General features: G+C 38.0%; 1 protein-coding gene across 4 annotated transcripts in view; it reads left to right on the top strand.

Annotated features, from left to right (window-relative positions):
• Positions 1-22678, top strand: part of NRIP1 (nuclear receptor interacting protein 1) — a 121482-nt gene that overhangs the window by 52180 nt on the left and 46624 nt on the right. The window contains exon 4 of one of the 4 annotated variants that reach the window (XR_001515597.1): positions 22193-22288. The exons of the other annotated variants lie outside the window; for them this stretch is intronic. The gene's annotated coding sequence lies outside the window, so the exon portion shown is untranslated. Of the gene's footprint in view, positions 1-22192; positions 22289-22678 lie in introns of those variants that run through there. 4 annotated transcript variants of the gene reach the window in all.

Here is a 22678-nt window from a genome sequence, read left to right as displayed (position 1 = left end):
GCTGGGGGTCCCCACTGGGGTGCCTGGCCAGCCTGGGTGAGGGGATGATGGCTGTTTGCAGCTGGTCACATACCCTTCAGGGTAGGGGTCCCCACTGGGGTGCCTGGCCAGTCTGGGTGAGGGGCTGAGGGTTGTTTTCAGGCTGGCAGGTGACAGAAGCTCCGAACCTCTCCTTTTTTTCTTTTTTATTCCTGGCCAGCTTTAGCTCTGAGGCTCCAGCTCTTAGGCCTCTGCTGCTGAAAGCAGGTATCTGGTTTGTTTCGGTTCTATAATCGAAACAATGTATAACTCCAGCTCTGAGATCCCGGCTCGCTGAAAGCAGGTTTCTGGGGTTTTGTTTAGCCTCTGTATTTGTTACAATGTTTCAAACTGCAGGCTCAGAGACCGGCAAGGCAGGCGGGGAATGTTGGTTTCCTCTGTCACTGAAGCACTTAAGCTTCATGGTAGTTTCAAGCTGCCTGGCTGCCGGCTGCCATCTTGGCTGGCAGTTAATTTGCATATCACCCTGATTAGCCAATGGGAAGGGTAGCGGTCGTACGCTAATTTCCATGTTTCTCTTTTATTAGATAGGATGATTTCTCATTGGGAGAGTTCTTTATTGTACTTTTTTTTAGTTCTATTAAATTGTTGATGACTATTTCAACAGATGTCTTTAGTGTTAAAACTTTTTTTTCACATACAGAAGTATCTGTATGAAGAGACAAAAATGGCAGTGACTCAGCTTGCTCTAACAGGTTGAGTTACCAGGTTGATGAAGCGAAGCTAATTGTCTACATAGAATCATAGAATACCTTCCACAAACTTTGTAAAACACTCCTCAAAATAATATTTTTAATTTAAGAAATAACACCTTGAAAACATTTAAACTACACAGTTTTCTCTGAGAACTAGTGAAGCCATCAATCCAGAACTGTTGGTGAGTCATTTTATTTGGGATTAATTGCTATAAACTAAGTTGTCTGTCTCACTGATATTTCCCTGATTTCATGGACAACCGGAGCAAGAAAATTTGGAGGCTCGGCTCAAAAAATTCCTTGTTAGTTTCTGGCATTGTTCCCAAGCACTCTTTAATCCTTTTTCTAGCATCTTGGTTCAGAGTTCATTTCTAATCTATAGCATCTGTGCTGCTAAACCTCCTTACTTATGTCCTCACCTCAGGCTCTCATAGCCACCAGATTTTCCTAAAACTCCAATTTGCTAGTGTTAACTTCGGTAATAAATCCAACTCAGCAATGTCAATCACATAATGACCATCAAAAAGTAATAGTCCTTCCTTAAACAACCCTAATGTATTATTGCAATGGTAAACATTAATATAATTAACATTTTTCTAAATTTGATGTCCTTAAATAATTGATTTTTCTTAAGTCTTTTATTAATACCTTAATTGATATAACTAACAGCATTTTGGAGGGGACATTCCGCACTATATCAAGACTCCATATCAACTTGGGCTTTTTCTCTACCATGAAAGGATTCAAATGAAATAATTAAAATAATTTAACAATGTGTTGACCAGAGTGTCAGTTCACTTTCTCTTCTTACACAGACCCTGGAATTTTTCACTTAAATTAACTCTGGTAAACCTGATATTCTCCTTGACACTCTGCTACGTTTGCCCTTCAAATGCAGCCTGAGGTTTGTACAACAGTTAGTGTGAGTCTAACAGTAGAGCTTATTATGCATTTTATTTAGATAACTAGAATTTCCCCATTCTGGATTAGAGATATAGTAGTAATTTTCAAACCTCTGTTAGTATTTTTACATATACTTATAGAAAGATTATTGATAGTACAGTCTATATAAGCTTTTAGCTTAAAGTTTTTATCTCCTGCTGTTGTTCCTCTTCCTCCCTACCATCTTGCTGCTGGTACTCTGAGCTTTTTAAAGTATCTGTGGTGAAGGACCAGTTTTTGTTTGTTTTCATTTTATTTTTTAAATAAATTACTTTCATTGTACTTTTAAAAGCTTCTTATCTATGACAGATTGGAAATTATGAAAAAGAAATATAAACTATAATTACCAATCTTTATTCATTAAACTCAACAGACTTCATATTACTTTGTCAAATTCTATAAAAATGTCTAATTACTCAATTTCTGTATTTTTAGTAGATTACTTAAACTTTAAACTTTCTACAATGTACTGTGTGCTGCTGTGCTTGCCTTCTGGGGCTGATGTTCCTCTCACTACTGCTTTGTAGCTTCTTTTCCAGTTGTCAAAGCTTTGATTATTGCTAGAGTCAATTCACATGCCACCATTGAGGAGTGCCTTTGCTAAGAAAAGTGTTCCCTGCCTTTCATTGGTCTTCTTCCCCAGAATTTGCCTTGCATACCTTTTCCACTCTGTTCATGCTTTTTCTTAATAGTAGCTCACTGTGTTGCTGATCATATTTTTTCTGACAGGATAGCCTGCTAGTGTATCACTTAAGTTACCTTTCCTTTATCAGCTCTTATCACAGGCAGCTTCTTTATAAATATTTGTGGATTTGTCAATTCTTGTATGGTAAATTTAGAATGCTAGTAACTGTGCAAAGATGGGAGGTGTTCCAAATCCCCTATAGTCTACTAATCTTTTTAAAAAGATCATTTTTTCTTTATTCACTTGAGTCTTGGACAGATTTTTACACAGAGGAGACTATTTATCTAGGAGACTATTGTGTAGATTTTTGAAAATTAAAAACTAAGAAATTTTGTTTGAATCTTAGAACCAACATTATACTTCCTGATCCTTTACTTTAGTAAACTAGTAGCAGTTCTCAAAGTTCTTGGTGTCCGGACTCCTTTATACCCTTAAATGATTGAGGACCCAAGAGAGCTTTTATTTATGACAGTCATATCAACTAATAATTACCATATTAGAAATTTTAACTGCAAAACATTTTAAAACACAAGGATACACAGGGATGTATTCCAGTAGCCATCAATACAATGACACATATCATGTTGCCTCTGGACAACCCCACTGTTGACTTATGAGAGAAAGGGACAAAAAGGAGATAACAGTTAAGTATTATGAAAATAGTCTTGACCTCCTGTGCCTCCTCAGTGGGTCATGGGGAGCATTGGAGTCCATGGACCACACTTGGAGAATTGTTGCTGTACAGGAATTTACTTGTCTAATTGCCAACAGAATATTTTGTATTACTTTTATTTTAATAATGTTTTAACCTAGCTCTTGTATTTGTGGATTAGTAAATAGTTAGGTTTTTAAAATATCTTCAAAGCTTATCATGTTACCCACCCTTCTATTAATGTCTAGACATAAAATGTGCTGGAACTTGTTACCAGTGTTGGCTTGGCAGCTGTGAGTCGGAGATGCTTACTCAAGGAGAAGTCATTTTATTTGTGGATACTTGGTAAGGTCATTCCTAGTTGTGTGCCCTGTCAGTACCCTGGCTTTCAAGTGCTAGTCCTTTTAATGACATGTGAACCTCTAAATACTTCTCCTATGATTCTTCCTACTCCAGGGGGTTTAGGACTTTGTTCATTTTCTTAATGATTTTACAGAGTAAAGTTACTTCTTCAGGGAGCAAGAAGTCTTCCCTTGGAAGTCTGCTCTTTCTCTCCTTTGTTTGACCTTCCCCTCCACTTGCTTCAACCTGATCCCTGATGCTGGCCCTCCTTTTCTGAGAGTACAGTCTGCTCTCTGGCACATAGTTACTTGGCCCTAGTGACTCCTGTTCTTTTTCATTCCTACCCTCTTACCTTGGCTGATACTCTGTTAAATTCTTTCTGAGGTCTTAGCAGGACAGTCAGTCTCTAGAGTATTTGACGACTCACCTCAAAGTACATGGGAGTTCTGGGAACGCATTGTGTACCTGTCAGCTGCATGGGCGTACCAGGATGGCCGAGGTTCAGGCTCTTCATCCACTGACAGCTCAGTAGTGGTCTTTTTACTATGTGCTGGTGTGATGGTGTGAGCTGTAATTTAGGGACTTATCATTGTGAATAATAAACAAAAACCTGAATTAGATTAAATCGTGGGGACTTTTTATTTTTTAATATGTACTAACATAGTAGGCACTCATTAAATGTATAAGATTTTTTTTTTATTCTCATTAGTGTTTATATATGAAGCTCTTAGCTACAGCAATCACATTATGGTTTAAGCCAGACCTCTCTCTCTTATTAGCCAAGGGAAATATGCTATCACACCATTCGGAAAGGTGGATGTCGCTGCCTTAATAAGCAAAACCCTTACCTGGTGCTTCATGGAGATTGTTATTTGAAATGTACAAAATTAAAATCTCCAACAGAATCTGATTCTGACTCTGTTAAATACCTCTATAGGAGTTCTTAGTTTTCTTGAAACCTCATACATCATGTCAACATAGTGTTTACAAACATAATTTTGAGCGTATAGTTATTATTTTCATTGTTTTTTATTTAATGAATTTGCTATCTTAAATATCCTATTTTATAGTACTATTATGATACAAATTGCTTTCTAAATATTCAGACCAATTTTTACTGTTTTTCAGTTGTCTTTTTTTCCCCATCTCTCCTGCCCTTACCTTATTTTGTTTGTTTTCTGCTCTGCACTATTTTGTCTCATTTTATTCTTTCCCCCAAAGCCATCAGCAATTCTGTTTTTGTTTTTTAACATGCATTTAATTGTACCATTTCCTTTAAACCTTCTACTGGCCACCAGATAAAGAAAAGCTTTTGACATAGCCTTGATTCAAAGTCCTTGGTTCCAATTATGCTTCCAGCCTAATCTGTAGTCACATTGGACCACCCCTTCCTGCCTCTACTCTCCCTGCCTTTGAGTGCTAGCTCTGCAACCTAAAGTGGCTGCTGTTCTCTTCTGTTCTTCCTCATTTTTTTCAACCATCACTGACTACTGCCTCGGGCACAAACGCATATGAACTGAAAACCTGGTTACTGCCCACTCTGTGTTCCGAGAGCACTTTTAACAGATTTCAGCCATAGCATTTGACACAGTATATACTCTTCTCTCCTTTTGAACGATGACTAAAGAAGAAATTCACGTGTACTATTCACTCTCATGTGGTATGTACTTACTACCTAGTACTTTACCCTTTTCCTATCCCATTCAGGAAAGTATATCTGAATTCAAGTGAGTGAAAGTGTGGTTATTATTCAGCATAATCTTAAATTTACTTATTTTTTTAAAAGGGCATGATTAGCAATCTACTGGACTTTAATAAATTCTATACCTTACATTAAGTATACTTTAACAGTATTCATGATACACCTTATATCTGCTGATGACAAACTTAACATGTCATTGATGGAGATAACCTGATTTTAGAACATTGCATTGTATGTATTATAGCTGTTTGTTCCCCTAGATTATTTCTTGAGAACTGTAGCTACTAAATTAAACTTAAAGTGCATTGCCAGGGAATACTCACACCCTCTGCTGGCATTAATATGTCCTCTTTGGGCCCCTACATTGGAAATACTACAGCACGACCTAGCCGGTTTGGCTTATTGGTGAGAGCATTGATCCCTGACCCTGACTGGGGCTGTGTGCAGAAGGCAACCAATAGATGTGTCTCTCTCACACTGATATTTCTCTCTCTGTCTCTGCCCTTTTTTTCCACTCTCCCTAAAAATCAATTGAAAAATATTTGGGGTGAGGATTAACAAACAACAAGGAAATACTATAACATAGTAATAAAACTGAAAGGTTAAAGTCAGCGGTACATGGACAGGCTAAATAGCCATCTCAGACAGTGATTAAAGAAAATTGAATTTATTTAAGGAAAAGGGGATATCCAAAGGGAAGGGCTACACAGAGAAAAGGAGATCTTGGAGACAGGTTCAGGAGGTTAGCTGGAGGTTACCCGCTGCCCTTTGCTCCTCTGGTTGCCAAGTCTCCTTGGGTCCCTTATAGGTTAGGTGATATGTGCCTGTTGGGGAATGGTGCAGGCATGCTCCTTGGAGGGAGAGCATGCATTGCACTGGGTCCCTTTGTCTTGAGTGTATTTATCTCTCTCTTGCAGGTAGAAATCTTAGGGGAGATCTTAGGGGAGTATCTCAATGGAATATTCATCAGCTTTCCTGGGGTGTTCCTTCAGGGTTGTGGTCTCCATTGAATTGTCCGTGCCAGGGCGGGGGATTATTAGTTAATGTAGCTGGTTGTAAGGCAGCCCTGGCATCACTTGTCTGGTTTTGCTGCTTTTCTGGGCCTGAAGCTAAAATACAACTGAGGCCTAGATGTTATCTTTAGGGAGGATAAGGTCAGGGGGTCTGAAGGATGCCAGGTCCAAAACCACATGACCATTGATATGCTAGGGGAGGGTAGGTTACCCTGTGGTGGAGATTCTTGTTTTCCCAGTTTTGCTCCTTGCTAGGCATCTGGAGCTTTCTGCCCTGGTGAGTTTCTTTACCTGGCCCATAGTCCTTGCTCTGTTCATGGCTAACAAAAATGTCATGCAGATTTCTTATAACAAGACTGAGATTGCTTTATCTTGTTCTTCTTATGTTCACTTTCACTATTCTGATTCTTTCCCCCACTTACCAGTGTATCCATCATGTTTGGAATAAGGCATCGAGTAAACATGTGATGCAGTTTTCTTTACCTGTTGTAATTTTAGTAACTCTATGTAATATATATAAAGTTAGTGACTTAATCAGTTAAAAGCTATTATTTAAAAATTTCTAGAAATTAACGTTGATGGAAACATTTCTTTATCTCCAGCTATTACTGTGCTGCACATCTAAAGGATAACAAATAGAGCTCTAAGTTTTACATTCACTGCACTAAAATATGGTCAAGAAAAATTCCACCTGAATTCTTCTATAAGCGCAATGGGAGGGTTTAGTGGCCTCATTTTTGATGATTGCTTCCTTACATAATTTGTTATGAAAGAATGCTTCTAGGTAAATTGTCTCTCCAGAATGCTTGAGATTTGTTCTATTCTGCTTGGGAAGGGTTAAGAGGAGACAACATCCTGTCAAAGACCTTGTTTTTAATTTTGCTTCTCACACTGGCACAGATCCTGCTAAGAGCAGCGCAGATTAGTTCAGAAAACCTTTGAAGAGATTTAAGATGTCCTTCAGCTAGTTTGAAGGTTTTTGTCTTGCAAATCCAGTACTAGGGCGCCTGCAGGCATCTCGACCCTTGCTGTGCTGCTGATGCAGCTCAAGGTCACACTAACCCGCCCTGTGACATTCAACAACAACAAAAATTATGCAGTGAAACTGCTTCAGCACTCAGCCAACCAACAACTTCCTTTAGTGAGGAACTAAGGATGAAGTATTTTTCCCCCCCTTGTTTTCTTTTTTTGGGGGCACTGTGAATTTTTGCTGTAGGAAATAATCCCGGATTTCTGGTGTGTGTGATGACAAGGTCATTTCTTAATTAGAACACATGTAAAGAACAAAGCTAAATGGCTTCAAAACAGCTTTGTAGTTGATGGAGAGGATTTAAATTATTTAAAGAGATAGTCACCCATGTATGATGGAAGCTGAATTCTAAAGGCATTAACTCCTTCATCTCTGTCTACTTGCTATTTATTTCTTTGAATTCCTTATGTATGACTTTAGAAGGTTGCCTTCTAAAATTTAAGAAAATTTATAAATGTCCATTCTTTTAAAAGGGTGAAACATTATTTATATATCAAATTTTCAGATATCTTTTAATGGAGATGTTTTCTCCCCGTGACATTTATCTCCTAGAAATGTTATCAAGTAGCTTGAGTAGGAATGAAAAATTTTAAACTTTTCCCTCTGGTAACTGATTTATGTATAACGTGTTGGAGGAGAGTGTGTAAAGTGCTTCTTTACTGCCTCACCCTCTAGTTCCTCACTTTTGCCCTTTTGTGATTTAGAATTCTGAGTGAGCACATCACCCCTGCTTCTTTAGAAATTATACCACATATCCTTCAGGTTTCTCAGCTTTCACAGAAGTCATTTAGAAAGACATGCTTTTTTTTCTTTCTCAGCTTTCACAGAAGTCATTTAGAAAGACATGCTTTTTTTTCTTTTTCTTTTTAAAAAAACTGTAAATTTTTTTAAAATAGACTTTAATAAAGTTGTTTCTGAACATACACAACTTTGTGATGACCCAAGAAAACAATGTCCATAAACACTTAATGGCTATATTGGACCCTCTTTGCTTTGTGGGACTTTTCCCCCCATTTTGATCCTCCTTTGTTGCCTGTGGTGCTAACTCCCAAAGACATTAGTTGGATAGAGTCCAAATGGATTGGCTTTCTTTGCTTGAGACAATGCATGTCACCTCTGTAGGATTAGAGCAGAATGATCTAAGAGTAATTTTATAATACACACACACACACACACACACACACACACACACAACTAGAGGCCCAGTGCATGAAAATTCATGTACTGGAGTGGGTGTCCCTCAGCCCAGCCTGCCCCCTCTCACAGTCCGGGAGCCCTCGGGGGCAGGAGGTGACCTGGCAAAGGTCTGCTCCCCCAGTGAGTGGGCCTAAGCCAGAAGTCAGACATCCTTAGCGACGCCCCTTCACCCCTCTGCTGCTGCCACGGCCGGGAGCACAAGCCTGGGCTGGCCCTGGTCACCTGAGCCTTGGGTCGGCTCTGGGTGTTTGAGCAGCCGCCATCTGGGGCTTGCCTGTGCCTCGGGCCAGCCCTGAGTGGCTGCGGGGCTGAGGGGACTGGGTGCCACCATCTTGTGGCTGTGGGTGCTGCCATCTTCGAGGGCAGGGCAGTCAATTAGCATATTCTCTCCAATTGGCTGTGGGTGCCACCATCTTTGCAATGGTGTGAGTGTCAACTAGCATATTTCCTCTTTATTAGATAGGATATATATCAGTGTGGAAAAACACATTGCAGTTATTTCTTTATGCACAGAATCACATGTAGAGAAATTTAGCTTCAGTATTATGGTATTAACAGTTTTCTCAGAATTCATATCCAGTTGCTTACTTAACAAGATGTTTCCCTTAAGTGTGACTACAGTAGAATCAGAGCAAATACTTTATGAAGATAGATACTATTTTAAGTGATTATTTGAACTGAATTTTTAAATTATTTTAGCCCCTTAAATTTTGTGGGATAACAGGATGGATTGCATAAGAACAATTTAGAATTAACTAGACTTATTAGTCTGAAGGATTTTTCTCCTATCAAGAAAAAATTTATTTGGGTTCTACATGAAAAGAAATAAGATATATACACACTTCTAGGTTATGGGTATTTTGAAGGATTTTTGCAAAAAAAAAATTGGGAGGGAAATCTGTATGCAAGGAATTGGTTAGTATGATTCTGTGCGTCCCTGCCCTTGCTTGGAGTCTGGTATGCCCTTATGTCTTGTATGACCCAAGCTCACCTGCCAGTAATTTCCAATTTACTTTCCTAATTCATCGATTTGTTATCACTAATTGTTCTTCAGTTACTTCTGTGTAGTTTCCAGTACCTAAAGGGTTGAAAGGTTGCTGTAATTGGCACCCGCAGCTGCTCTTCCTTTTGACAGGGGATAATTTTGCAGCCTATGCTTTGTGTGACAGCTGCCTAATTGGGCATTCTCCCCTTGTAGCAAGCCTGCCTCCTCCAGCCTCCCTGCTGACAAATGGTGGTGGATTATAGATGAGGACACTCTGACCCAAACGACCTTGCTGAGACAGCTGGGAGGGGCCTCCTGCTACTTGAGGGAAGCTTTAGGTCATTTAGAGGACAAGGTCATGAGCCAGGTGGGGAAATGACATGATATCACATGACAGTAGCCTGATGACATGGTCAGTGTGTCAAGGACAAAAGCATCAGTATCGATTAAACATTGCAGTACTTCATTGAAGGCCCTAGTATTTCTTAATTGTTTCTGCTCATTTTTTTAAAGAAAGAGTACAGAATAAGACACATGTATTTTAGCAGTGTTAAAGCAGTTGCATACATCTGGTTTAAGAAGCCTCCTCATAAGTTTCTCCAGTTACGTAGAGTATTTTGTTCTTAATTATTGCTTAGTTTACAGCCCCTTGACTGTCAGTACTTTTTAAGAGTTATTAGCAAATTAAGACAGGCAAATTAAAATGAGGTAATGTGTGCTGTTAAAAAAATATTTAATTTCTGTCATCAGCCTACTCAGTGATTGGCATACCTTTTCATATATTGAATAAAAGAAAAATAGCCAAATGAAAATGCTTAATTGAAAGGGACCTCAAAACTCTGGATTTATAAGATCAAATAATTGTAAAATGTTAAAGATGTTTTTAAATAATTTCTGAAACCTGAAAATATTTTTTAAATAGCTTAGGGTTATAGTTAATGTAAAATTTTCAAGATAAATGAATCTTTTGGAGATCTTTTCATTATTGGTAATATATAAGCTTTTCTTGAAGAAATGAACTTGAGCTATTTCAGTTGCAGTACCTTTTTAAGTGCAAAATCTTAAGAATCTTTGGTGAGTCTATTAATCTTACGTTAATGCTTGAAAGAATAAGTCCATGTAAATTTTATTGCATAGTCTAATATAGAAAAATGCTGTGTTTTAAAAACAGTGAACAGTTTAATGCACAGAATACTGATCATGATTTTAGTTTCTGGAAAAACATAATTGTTGTTGAATACTGTTGGATTTAAGCCCACAGTTCAACAGGAGGTAATTTTATGTTCCTGAGATAAAATACAAACAAAAAAACCTATCAGTGGTAAAGTATGATGAATTAATTCACTGAAGTAGACACATCTGTATTTTCATGGCACATGCATGGTGTGTGTGTGTATGTGTGTGTGTGTTTAATTAAGACTGAGCTGTGTATGTGTTAGCTACGCTCAAGCCCTGACTCAAGCTTGGAGGAGGTTTAATCGTGTGCCTTTGTAAATGTAGACTTGATTAGTAGTTGTGGTTATCTCAGCAGAAGACATCCCGCCCTCCTCCTTGTATTGGTCAGGACCCGGGCATTGGGGAGTCAAGGCAAAGGAGAAAGAAAAGAGATTTTACATTAGTATTCTATGAAAGCCTTACTGTCTGCAGAGCAAATTGATTGCTCCGGTTTACCTGTGTTTGGCACCACTGCTGTGAAAGAAAGGTAGGGTTGTAATCTATTTTATTGTATTACATATTGTGACACTACAGGAATTTTAACATGTGCTGTTTCTATGGCACATGCTGTAAGTCTAAGTTAAGAAAAAGGATATAAATGAATGGAAAGTATGTGGGCTACAGCTTTGTTTACTGCAGTCCATGAGAGTTCATGCGAATAAGATAATTTTGCTGAAAGCATACTGGGTACATAACCTGATTGATAATGAATCCTGAAAAGTGTTCTGAGGCACTAATCTGCTTCACTACTTGAAACGTGTCAGGCAGAGATGAAATTCAAGCTAATGTTGTAAGATTTTAATAAAATGAAGGGGAGAAGCCACAGAGGTGGTTATGGACCTAATTAGGAAATTATTTATAATTATTTTTCAGCACATTATTATATTGTTAAAGGTCCTACATAACATGGTTCAGAGAACAGGAAAGAGGTTTTCATTAAAAAAAAAAGAGGTAGCTATTATCCCACCTTAAACTATATTAAGGACATTAAAAATGTATTATTTACTTTATTTTTTACTACTTTCATTTTGTAAACATTGTACTGTTTGATTCTGCTGTGGAAAAGGAAATTGCAGTCTCTATTTTTAATTTTTGCACGTTTTTCAGATAGAGACTTGTAGTGTAAAATTTAGGATTGCTTAGTATGAGTATGAATCAAATAAATATTTCAATATTTCACAAAATGATTGAAATATCTGTTATTGGGATTTGACCCCTTGCCATTTTCAGGCATTCTTGAAATGTTTTCATAGCTGTGCTTTTTAGGTTAACTGTAAATCTGTACTATGAGGGGAGAGGAGAAATTCCTCTTGTCCAAGCCTTTTGCCATGCAAACTGCAGAAATTCCTCTTCTCCAAGCCTTTTGCCAAGTGCCCTTTGCCTCCTCTGTCCCCACCCTGATCCTTTGATTATAATCAGAGGACTTGATTTAGAAGAGAGAGGAAGCAAATAGCTCACTGAAGAAAGTAAAGTTGTTTTCTGTTGTTTACTTTTATGTTCTTGAAATTAGTATGCAGCATTACATTTTTTAGATTACATTTCACTTCCATTTAAATTATGTGAATAATTGTTGTGTATATACTAATTATATATCATAAAAACATCCTGATACAGAAGATCATTATAATCAGAGGCCATGAACATTAGCATAGACTTGTTCCCAGATACATTTATGGCAAATGGGTGAATGAAGAAACATTTTAAAGCATTTTTTAAGTAACAAATACAAATATACAAAGTCCTGACTTGAAACATTCATTAAAATTAACTATTTGAGGTCATGTTATCTATCAAGGAAAGAGGGTGTTTTTAAAGAACTTTCAAATTTGATTGCAAGATCCAGACTAGTAAATATGTTTTCAGTTAAATGTAAGAACCAAAGTGATTAGTACTGTATTCTTACATATTTACTTTTTTACTTTTTTTTTATTGTTGTGAATCCTCACCCAAGGATATTTTTCCATTGATTTTTAGAGGAGACGGAGAGAGATGGTGAGAAACATCCAGGTGAGAGAGACACATCAATTGGTTGCCTTCCACACACGCCCCAGTGCTAAGGATCAAACTTGCAACCCACGTATGTGCCTTTCACCAGGAATCAAACCCATGATCCTTCCGTGCACAGGCCAGTGCTTTAACCACTTAGCCGATGCTAAGTGGTTAAAGTTTAACTACTTAGCCAGGGCATACATTTGCTTTTGTAGGACTTTTTTTCTTATCGAAAAATATAAATTAAGAAAATGTGGAGAAAAAATAAATCATAGAACTAAGAATCAGAATATTTAATTTTCTAGAATAAAACGTTCTAAACTTTTTCTAATTTTAGCTTTAGTTTTCAATTTTGTAATTACCTTACAAATTTTTAAAAATTTAGAATCTTCCACCCTTCCAAAAGAAATGCCCAGTGTGCATATATTTAATATTTAGCTGATTCAAAATGGGAAGATAAGGAGGGCATACCAAGTAAAGGAAATTGTATTTGTTTTCTTGTTGTTGTCCCTCTTCTTCTTTTCCTCTGGTTCTTTCTTGGTGGAGTGGGGGGTTGGTTTTTGTTTATCAAGGTATCCACAATGCTTAACACTGTTACCTGGCACATAATAACTGCTCAATAAATACATGTTGGTCAAATGAATACAGAATACTCAACTAATCCTCTCACATACAAACATACATACATACCTTGTTTTTCCTCTCTTGTTACTTTACCATTTTAATTTGTGGTGTGCTCATAGTAGTGTGATAATGTCATCAACTTCTCTTCTGAGAGTGTTTTGCACATTGCAGGAATTTAGTGTTTTAGAATCAACCCAGGAGTCATGTTTATAGAATTATTTTACAGTCAGATTATTCAAGTGACTACACCTTAAATTGTCTTTCTCTGAGCAGAGACAAGCATGTGTAGACAAACATGCTTAGAGTTCTTTACCTGAATGTGCCTCCATCTTTTTTCCTTATATGCTGACCTACTATGATGTTGTATTTTTTAAAGCTGTAAAATCTATTTCTTATTAGACTCATTTTGTAAATCTAGATACATTATATTAACCAATATCATCAAATTATTTCGAACATGCAAGAAAACTGCATGTTAAACATCAGTCAAAGAGATCTGGGTATATTAAATCTATGGAGAAAACAAACATGTTTGACCTGTCGTTATGACCATGAAATGAAGTCATCCATGAGGACAACTTTAAATATGTAGGCTACACTTCTCTAAGCACAGGTAATGGGCAGGTGTTTTTATTATTTGGTGTCTAACATTAGCTAGGCTTTGACCAGAGTTTTCAAACTGTAGGATCCTTAGAAATTAGTTAATATTAAGAGTACATTTAACAAATGAGAAAATTGGGCTTTAGACAGGTTGCTTATGTTGCCCACTGTTATAAAACTAGTAGCTGAACCAGGAGTAAAATACAAATTGCCTAGTTTTATATATATTTTAATATATTTTTATTGATTCAGAGAGGAAGGGAGAGGGAGAGATAGAAACATTAGTGATGAGGGAGAATCATTGATCAGCTGCCTCCTGCATGTTCCCTACTGGGGATCAAGCCTGCAACCTGGGTATGTGTGCCCTGACCAGGAGTCAAACCATGACCTCCTGGTTCATAGGTCAGCGCTCAATCATTGAGCCATGCCGGCTGGGCACAAATTGCCTAGCTTTATAATAAGTGATCATTTTTTCACAGGTCAACTCTTTTACCAAATTTTAATCTTCTAAAATAATTGTTATGTTGATACTAGCCAAATTGTATACTTAGAGCCACTGTAAAATTTAATTTATACTCAAATAAGATGTAAATTAAAACAAACTGGTATTACATCATTTTATACACACATACTATTGTGGACTGCTCCGTATGCATGTGGGTCCAGTGTATTTTTATACCAGAAAGAATGATAAAATATTGGGTATCACTAAAATAGATAATAAAAACTAAGAATAAAAACTTTATATAAGATTATAATGTCTACAAAAGAATAACTTGTGAAAAGTACAATCACAAATAAATACACTATAGTCTATTGATATCTAATAGTTTATGGTAGTGTTTTCTTTAATAGTGTAGACACAGCTGAGCAGAGAAAGGGGGATAGCCAACTGATACCCTTGCTGGGTAGGGACTTCCATGGAGAGATACTAGTCAGGCATGGCCTCCTTCAAGCATAATTAAATACTGAATTGCAAAATGCAAGAAATATTGTAATTCAGATTGTTTGTGGAAAGATTAAACTCCAGGGGGTGGAGTTGTGGTTTGCAGAGAGGTTCCAGCAATACATGTCAGTGGGTATCCAAGTTAAAGACTGAGAAGTCCTATCCAAAAAGCATTGCCTGATAGACTAGACTTGCCTTCATCCAGCTGGGCTGAGATCCATTAGGTTTTATTTCCAGCAGAGAAATGAACAAGAAGAACTAGAGGAGTTGTCTGGAAACCAAATTGACCAAATATGGAGGCAATGGAAAAACTAGTGGGCAGGAAAGGTGTGGTTTGGCTAGCTCATGCTAAAAATTAGGTTTATTTTGAGCAGTAAACTGTGTTTAAGCCTTTCCCTGTGATTATCTGTGGGGGTGGGGATGAGGGAGAATCTTCACACCTAGCTCTTTGGTTCAACAGTTGGGCAGAGCAAAGTTTGCAGGCACACTATTTAATCTCTCTAAGCCTCAGTTTGCCCATCTTCAAAAACAGAATTGTACTGTCTTTTTTTTTTTCGGAATTTTACTATCTGCCCGTTTAAGTTATTAAGAATATTAAATGAGAAACACATGTATATTGTCTTTAGATATATCTGACAACTATTTGTGTGAATATAAGATAGCCATCATCTATGCAGATGTATTCTTTACACCACTACTACTGATAACCATAATATAATGTAGTAGAGCTGTTTGGAATTTCAAAATGAACATTGTCTTTCCATTCTGTGGTGAAGCTGTATGTAACTCTAATTCCTCCTTTTTTAAAATCTCACCCAAGGAAATATTTTTATTGATATTGAGAGAAAGAGAGAGAGAGAGAGAGAGAGAGAGAGAGAGAAAGAGAAACATTGATCTGTTGCCTCCTGTATGTACCCCATCCAGGGATCAAACCCCTTAAAAAAATGGTCTGTAACTTTATTAATATGCTTCCTCCTCAAAACTTCATACTCTTTGTCTTGATCAGTTATATGATTTTATTTGTATTGACTTTATTAAAATATGTATCAAGAACTGTAGAACTGTGTGCCCTAGCTAGTTTGGCTCGTTGGATAGAATGTTGGTCTGCAAACTGAAGGGTCCCGGGTTCAATTGCAGTCAAGGGCATGTACCTTGGTTGCAGGCTCAATCCCCAGCCCTGGTTGGGCACATGCCGGAAGCAACCAGTCGATGTGTCTCTCTCAAATTGATGTTTCTCTCTCTGTCTCTCCCTCTCCCTTCCACTTTCTCTAAAAATCAGTGGAAAAATATCCTTTGGTGAGGATTAACAAAAAAAAAACTATAGAACTGTGAATAATTTTCAGTGACCTTTCCACTTAATAGTATAAAATGCCTAAGTGAATTACTGATCTCACTTTAGAATTATCTATACTAATAAAAGGGTAATATGCTAATTAGACCGGGAGACCTTCCAGGAGACCTTCTGGACAAAGCCATGGTGGTGTGGCCGAGGCAGAGGCAGTTGGGGCAATCAGACCAGGAGAAGAGGGCAGTTGGGGGTGATCAGGCCAGCAGGGGGGAGGCTTTGGGGGCGATCAGGCCGGCAGGTAGAGTGGTTAGGGCGATCAGGCAGGCAGGCAGGTGAGCAGTTAGGAGCCAGTGGTCCTGGATTGGAGAGGGTGAAAGCCGAGCTGAGGGACATCTCCCCCCCCCATGCACAAATTTTGTGCACTGGGCCCACTAGTAGTAAATAATTTGAAAAATGAGAAGTGAGAGCAGATAAGTTAAATGTTTTTAAATTTCAACTTAAAAAAAAATTAGCATTTTTCAAGTGCTACTCAGTTTCCAGAAATTGCTTACAGGCTTCTGTAGATCTTTAGAAGACTGGGGTGATCTGAGTTTACAAATGTGAATGCCTGATAAACAGCAATTAACAGTTTTCTCTGGGAGGCACAGAAAAACATGTTGGAAATGCCTATGATTTGACCTGAGTTTAAATAAAGTTTTACTTTTTCACTTAGATAGTACTTGCAATTTTAAATGAAGTGATTATTTCTTTTGATCTTTATAAAATAAGATGAAATTCCTAAAGTTATACCTGTAAGTATCTTTACTTGGCTTAATGGTAAATTTTAATTCTATATAATAAAAGCCTAATATGCTAAGTGTCCCGTTGTTCATTCAACCAATCAAAGTGTAATATGCTAATGATATGCTAAGACCACTCGACCACTCGCTATGACGCTCCAACTGGTAGATTAGCTTGCTGCTGGGGTCAGGCTGATCGGGATTGAGCAAGATGGGCCAGACACGCCCTGGAGCCCTCCCGTGGTCCCTCCCTGGCTGGCCAACCTCCTATGTCCCTCCCAGGCCCCGATCGTGCACTGGTGGGGTCCCTCGACCTGGCCTGCGCCCTCTCACAATCCGGGCTGAGGGACCTTACCTCCCCAATGCATGAATTTCATGCACCAGCCCTCTAATTTTATATATATTTCCTATGTTTCCAGTTGCTTTTCAGTATTGTGTACAGAATTAAGTGATCAGAGAGAAACTAAGAGTACGTATAGACATCTATTTACTCAGCAAAAATTCAGTGTCTCAAACATACCTGTGGTAAACAGAATAAAACTAAAAATGAAGCAATAATTACAGTGTAGTGGTGGAAGACTGGCAATAAACAAGTATTTAAAAACAAACACAAAAAACAAGGGCCCAGTCGGCATGGCTCAATGATTGAGCATTGACCTATGAACCAAGAGGTCATGGTTCTATTCCTGGTCAGGGCACATGCCTGGGTTGCAGGCTCAATCCCTGGTGTTGAGTGTGCAGGAGTTAGCCAAACAATGATTCTCCCTCATCATTGATGTTTCTATTTCTCCCTCTCCCGTCTTCTCTGAAATCAATAAAAATATGTTTTAAAAAACAACAAGGAAAATCAAGCAAAAAATTTATAGAATGAGCCCCAGCTGGTTTGGTTTAGTGGATAAAACATCAGTCAACCTGTGGACTAAAGGGCCCCAGGTTTGATTCCAGGCAAGGGAACATGCCCAGGTTGCGGGCTCAATCTCTAGTAGGGGGTGTGCAGGAGGCAACCAATCAGTGATTCTCTCTCATCATTGATGTTTCTGTCTGTCTCTCCCTCTCCTTTCCTCTCTGAAGTCAATCAAAAATATATTTAAAAAACTAAAAAAAAAAATTTATAGAATGAAAGAAGTCCTGAAACAACTGTGATCTTTTAGGTACTCTGCTAGGGGGGAAAAATGGAAATTGAAAGACTCATTTACAAAGGCCATTGGGAGGTGACATTTAAGCTGAGTTGGGGAAGGATGCAAAGGAGCAGCCAAAGGAAGAGCCTTCCAGGAAGAGGGAACCATGCTTGTGAAGGCTAGCAGGCTACAAAGAGCTTTGCTGTGGAATCCAGTACCGCAGCCTGGAGCCCCACGTGGTTTGTCTGAATTGAGATGTGCTCTAAGTGTAAAATACACACCAACTTAGAAGACTTAGTATGACAAAAAGTATGAAAATATTTTAAGAATTTTGTATTGACTTTATATTGATACTCTAATACAAGGGTCCTCAAACTACGGCCCACAGGCCACGTGCAAATACAAATATTGTATTTGTTCCCATTTTGTTTTTTTACTTCAAAATAAGGTATGTGCAGTGTGCATAGGAATTTGTTCATAGTTTTGTTTTTTTCTAAACTATAGTCCGGCCCTCCAATGGTCTGAGTGAGCTGGCCCCGTGTTTAAAAAGTTTGAGGACCCCTGCTCTAATATTTTGTATGAAATATATTGGGTTAAATAAAATATATTCCAAGGCCCTAACCGGTTTGGCTCAGTGGATAGAGCATCGGCCTGTGGACTGAAAGGTCCCAGGTTCGATTCCGGTCAAGGGCATGTACCTTGGTTGCGGGCACATCCCCAGTAGGAGGTGTGCAGGAGGCGGCTGATTGATGTGTCTCTCATCGAGTTTCTACTTCTCTATCCCTCTCCCTTCATCTCTGTAAAAAAAATCAATAAAATATATTTAAAAATATATATATACATACATACATATATATATTCCAAGTAGTTTATTTTTAAAAAATATCACTGCTAAAAGTGTTAAAATTACATTTGTAGCTCTCATTATGTTTCTTTTAGACTACCTGAGTAGTGTAATGAGCAGGGGACTAAATGACTTGAGATAAGATTGTTTACATTTACTGCAGCCAGATTATGCTGGGCCTTGCAACTCAGAGAGAGGAATTCAGACTTTATTTTAAGTGAAATAGGAATCTATTACGGGTTTTCAGCTGAGTGGATTTACCTTTTACAAAGAGCATTGGCTGCAGTGTGGAGAATGTAGTGGGAGAGGGTCAATTAGGAAACTAGTACAGTAGAATGCACACACACACGGCAAAACCAGTTAACACAACAGTTGTCAGATAGTGTTATATAAAAAGTCATCACTGCAGTCATCATTGAGTTTCTGTCTTATTTGATGTAATTTCTTAAGCTATTACAGGCATTGGTTTAGGCTTACCTGTATAAGAATTCTTTTTCCTCCATGTTCATGGAATATTAAAATTCTTACAAAATTAAATTTACCAGCCTCCCAGAGCACTGGAACATGTAGAAATAGTAATACTTAAAAAATCATTTATAACTTTAAAGATTTTTAAGAATCTTAAAAACCTGCAATATTAATATTTTGGGGTTCAAGTAATTACTTGATGATTTGATGGAAGCAATTGACATTGCAGATCAGGCCAGCCTATACAGCTACCGTTTGGGGTTTTATATTGTGATTTCCTCATATCTAATAGGTCCTTTTATGTAGTGTACTAGAGGCCCAGTGCACAAAATTCGTGCACTTGGGGGATGGGAGGGGGGTCTCTCAGCCCAGATTGCAAGAGGGTGCAGGCCAGGCCAAGGGACCCCACCAGTGCATGATTGGGGCTGGAGAGGGACGAAGGAGGTTGGCCAGCCGGGGAGGGACAACGGGAGGGTTCCAGGGCGTGTCCGTTCCATCTCACTCAGTCCCGATCGGCTGGACCACAGCAGCACTCAAACCTGTCAGAGTGTCTACCTCCTGGTGGTCAGTGCACATCCTAGCGAGTGGTTGAATGACCTTAGCATATTATGCTTTGATTGGTTGAATGGATGACTGGACATTTAGCATATTAGGCTTTTATTATATAGGATTTGTTTGCGTGAATGTGATTTAGACTTGCTATTTGTTTTATTTGTCTCAAGCTATGTTTGTAGTACCACTATTTAATTTATATAAAACTAGAGACCCAGTGCACAAATTCGTGCATGGTTGGGGTTCCTTGGCCTGGATGGCTATCTGGGCCATCTCGCCCAGTCCTAATAGGGGCTGATTGGGGCTAGCCAGCCAGGGAGAGGGACCAAGGGAGGTTGGCTTTCGGAGCGCACTGATCACCCACCTGATAGGGAAAGGGACTGCGGGAGGTTGGCCGGCCATGGTAGGTGGCTGTGGAGCGCAATGGCCACCAGGAGGCAGCTTCTGCATTGAATATCTGCCCCCTGGTGGTCAGTGCACATCATAGCTACTAGTTGACCGGTTGTTCGGTCAACCAATCATAATGGTCGCTTAGGCTTTTATATATATTGGAGTAATCTTAACCCTTGGCTTTTTATTGTTACTTGTACTACTCTGTGTTGGTACAGTTTTGAGTTTTAACTGTAGCAGTTTCATAGTACTAAAAAAATACAAGACATGTAGCAAATCCTTAAATAGTATCATTTAGTTCATGATTTCATGCCTGGGTTTTCTCTGGGGCTCTGGTTTCCTCTCACATCCCAAAGGTGTTTACATGAGTTGAATGAGCATCTACATTGTCCCATCTGAGTGAGTGTGGTGTGGGTGTGAATGCACCCTTGAAAGGAATGGCATACTGTCCAGGGTGGGTTTATGCCTGGTGTCCTGAGTTGCTTGGAGAGGCTTTGGCCACCCACCACTCTGAATAAATAATTCTCTTGTTTATTTTATTCATATCTGTTAAATGTATGTATAGTTCACATTTATTTTGATATTTAATATTTGAAGTGTTTTAGGTCTTTATTTAGAAGCTTGGTGATGTTTTTGTGACCAGAAATATACTGTAGGAACTTAACTCTTGTTTGTATCAGTTAGCCTATGGTCAAATTGGCTTCATTCTATGTCATTTTTGCCTGAAGTCACAATTTCCAAGAACCCATTGACAAAGTTACGTGAGGACTTACTGTAGCTTAGTGTTCGTTTTTTATTGTTTTTGGGTTTTTTTCATTTTGGAGTGAAAAATACAATTTATTTGCTATAGAATCTGCTTCCACTTATGAGTACTTAGAGGATACCAGTCATAATGCTTTGTGTTTTGCATGTTTTTTTTTTAGAGCTTTTTGACAGCCCTATTAAATAATAATGTCATCCTCAGAATCTCAGGAAAAATTAATATCCGAAGTAAGATTCAAAGCTGAAATTCTTAGCTGCAATATATTATCCACTTTTTAGGTATCTTCTAAATTATTCTCTTCATAGTACCTTGTTATGGAGCATTCATACTGTGAACAGTATTTTCATTATAAAAAGAAAAGATCATTTGAAAGTGCTTTTAAAATTTGAATTTTCAGGTTCTTAAAAAAATCATACTTACATGGTGATATTAAAGTTAATTCCTGTCTTATCACTAGAGGCATGGTGAATGAAGTTCGTGCACGGGGACGGCAGGGTCCCTTCTGCCTGCCGTCCTGATCACCCCTAACTGCCCTCCCCCCACTGGCCTGGTCACCCCACACAGCCTGCTGTTCAGTCGTTGCATGAGGGCGTTCTGACCAGTGTGCATATTCCTCTATTATTAGTCCAGATAAGGCTGATACCTTTCAGTAAACTAACTTTTATTTCTTCTAGTTAAATGAAAATTTAAAAAGGCAGGTAGTACTCAAGGAAGCTGTCATTGTACAGCATAAAAATCCAGTAGTTTGCTTTTAATGGATTATCTTATAAACAGTGGGATAGTGGAGCAGTGGCATCAAAAGGCCTGCTGCAGCTAAGCAGAATCGGGTAACTTAACATACCAGGTTATTGTAAAATATGTAAGATATGGTTCTGCTTGAGATTTCAGCTTTTGTTGGGAATTAAAAATACCAGATACTTGGTATGTGGTATTATTTAAAAAAATTGTTTAAAATATTTGTATATGCAAAACATTATACTACTTATTTTAGTTTTCATTATACTATTTGATTTTGGAAATAGTAGATTTTGCCTAATTAATGTAAAACTATATTAAAACAATTATGTAATTATCATCAATGTTTACTACAGTTATAAGCAGCACACAAAGGGGAAAGTACAATAACATTTCTTGACTTGCCCTGTTGGATATTCTGTATGCATTGTTTAGTCCATCATAACTGTCCCATTAGATAAGATGGTATGATACATGTTAAAATGAGTTTAGGCAGATTGACCCAGAGTCACAGAGCTAGCAGATGAGCCTGATTGTCACTGCTTTTGAAACTCATGGTATCTTTGAGAAATTAAAACTGGAAATTTTTTATTATACAGTTTGTTGGAAGGTGTAAAGAAGTTTTTTTCGAAGTGAACCATGGAAAATCAGACTCTTAGACTTTCTTCATTTTAAATTGCTGAGATTGGCGGATGGTGAATTGGAGGGTTGGTAAGTTCTGTGAGTAGCCAGTGCAGGGAAACAGTTTATGAAGTCTAGTTCCTCAGTTCTGATTTTGTTGTTGATACTGGACTCAATTTTATTTATTTTTTTGGCTTTATTTTTTATTTTTATTAATGCAGAAAGATCCTGAAGACCTTTCATGTGACCACGTTGCATAATTATCCATAGCTGTATATACCTGTGATTACTTATTGAATTCTTCTTACCAGATGTTTGCAGGAAACCTCTGGGTTGTGTGTTTATCAATTTTTTGTCCACCCAGCAGTTGAACTTCTTTATATTACTGGTTTGCTTGAATTAGGGTACAAAAAATATCCACTTACCACTTTTGTTTTTGTCTCTTAAAAATGTTTTTACTTCTT

The sequence above is a fragment of the Myotis davidii genome, unplaced genomic scaffold, assembly GCF_000327345.1.
Source record: "Myotis davidii unplaced genomic scaffold, ASM32734v1 scaffold24, whole genome shotgun sequence".
In the NCBI taxonomy this organism is placed as follows: domain Eukaryota; kingdom Metazoa; phylum Chordata; class Mammalia; order Chiroptera; family Vespertilionidae; genus Myotis; species Myotis davidii.
Note: the sequence above shows the minus strand (reverse complement) of the source record. Positions and strands in the feature narration are given on the sequence as shown.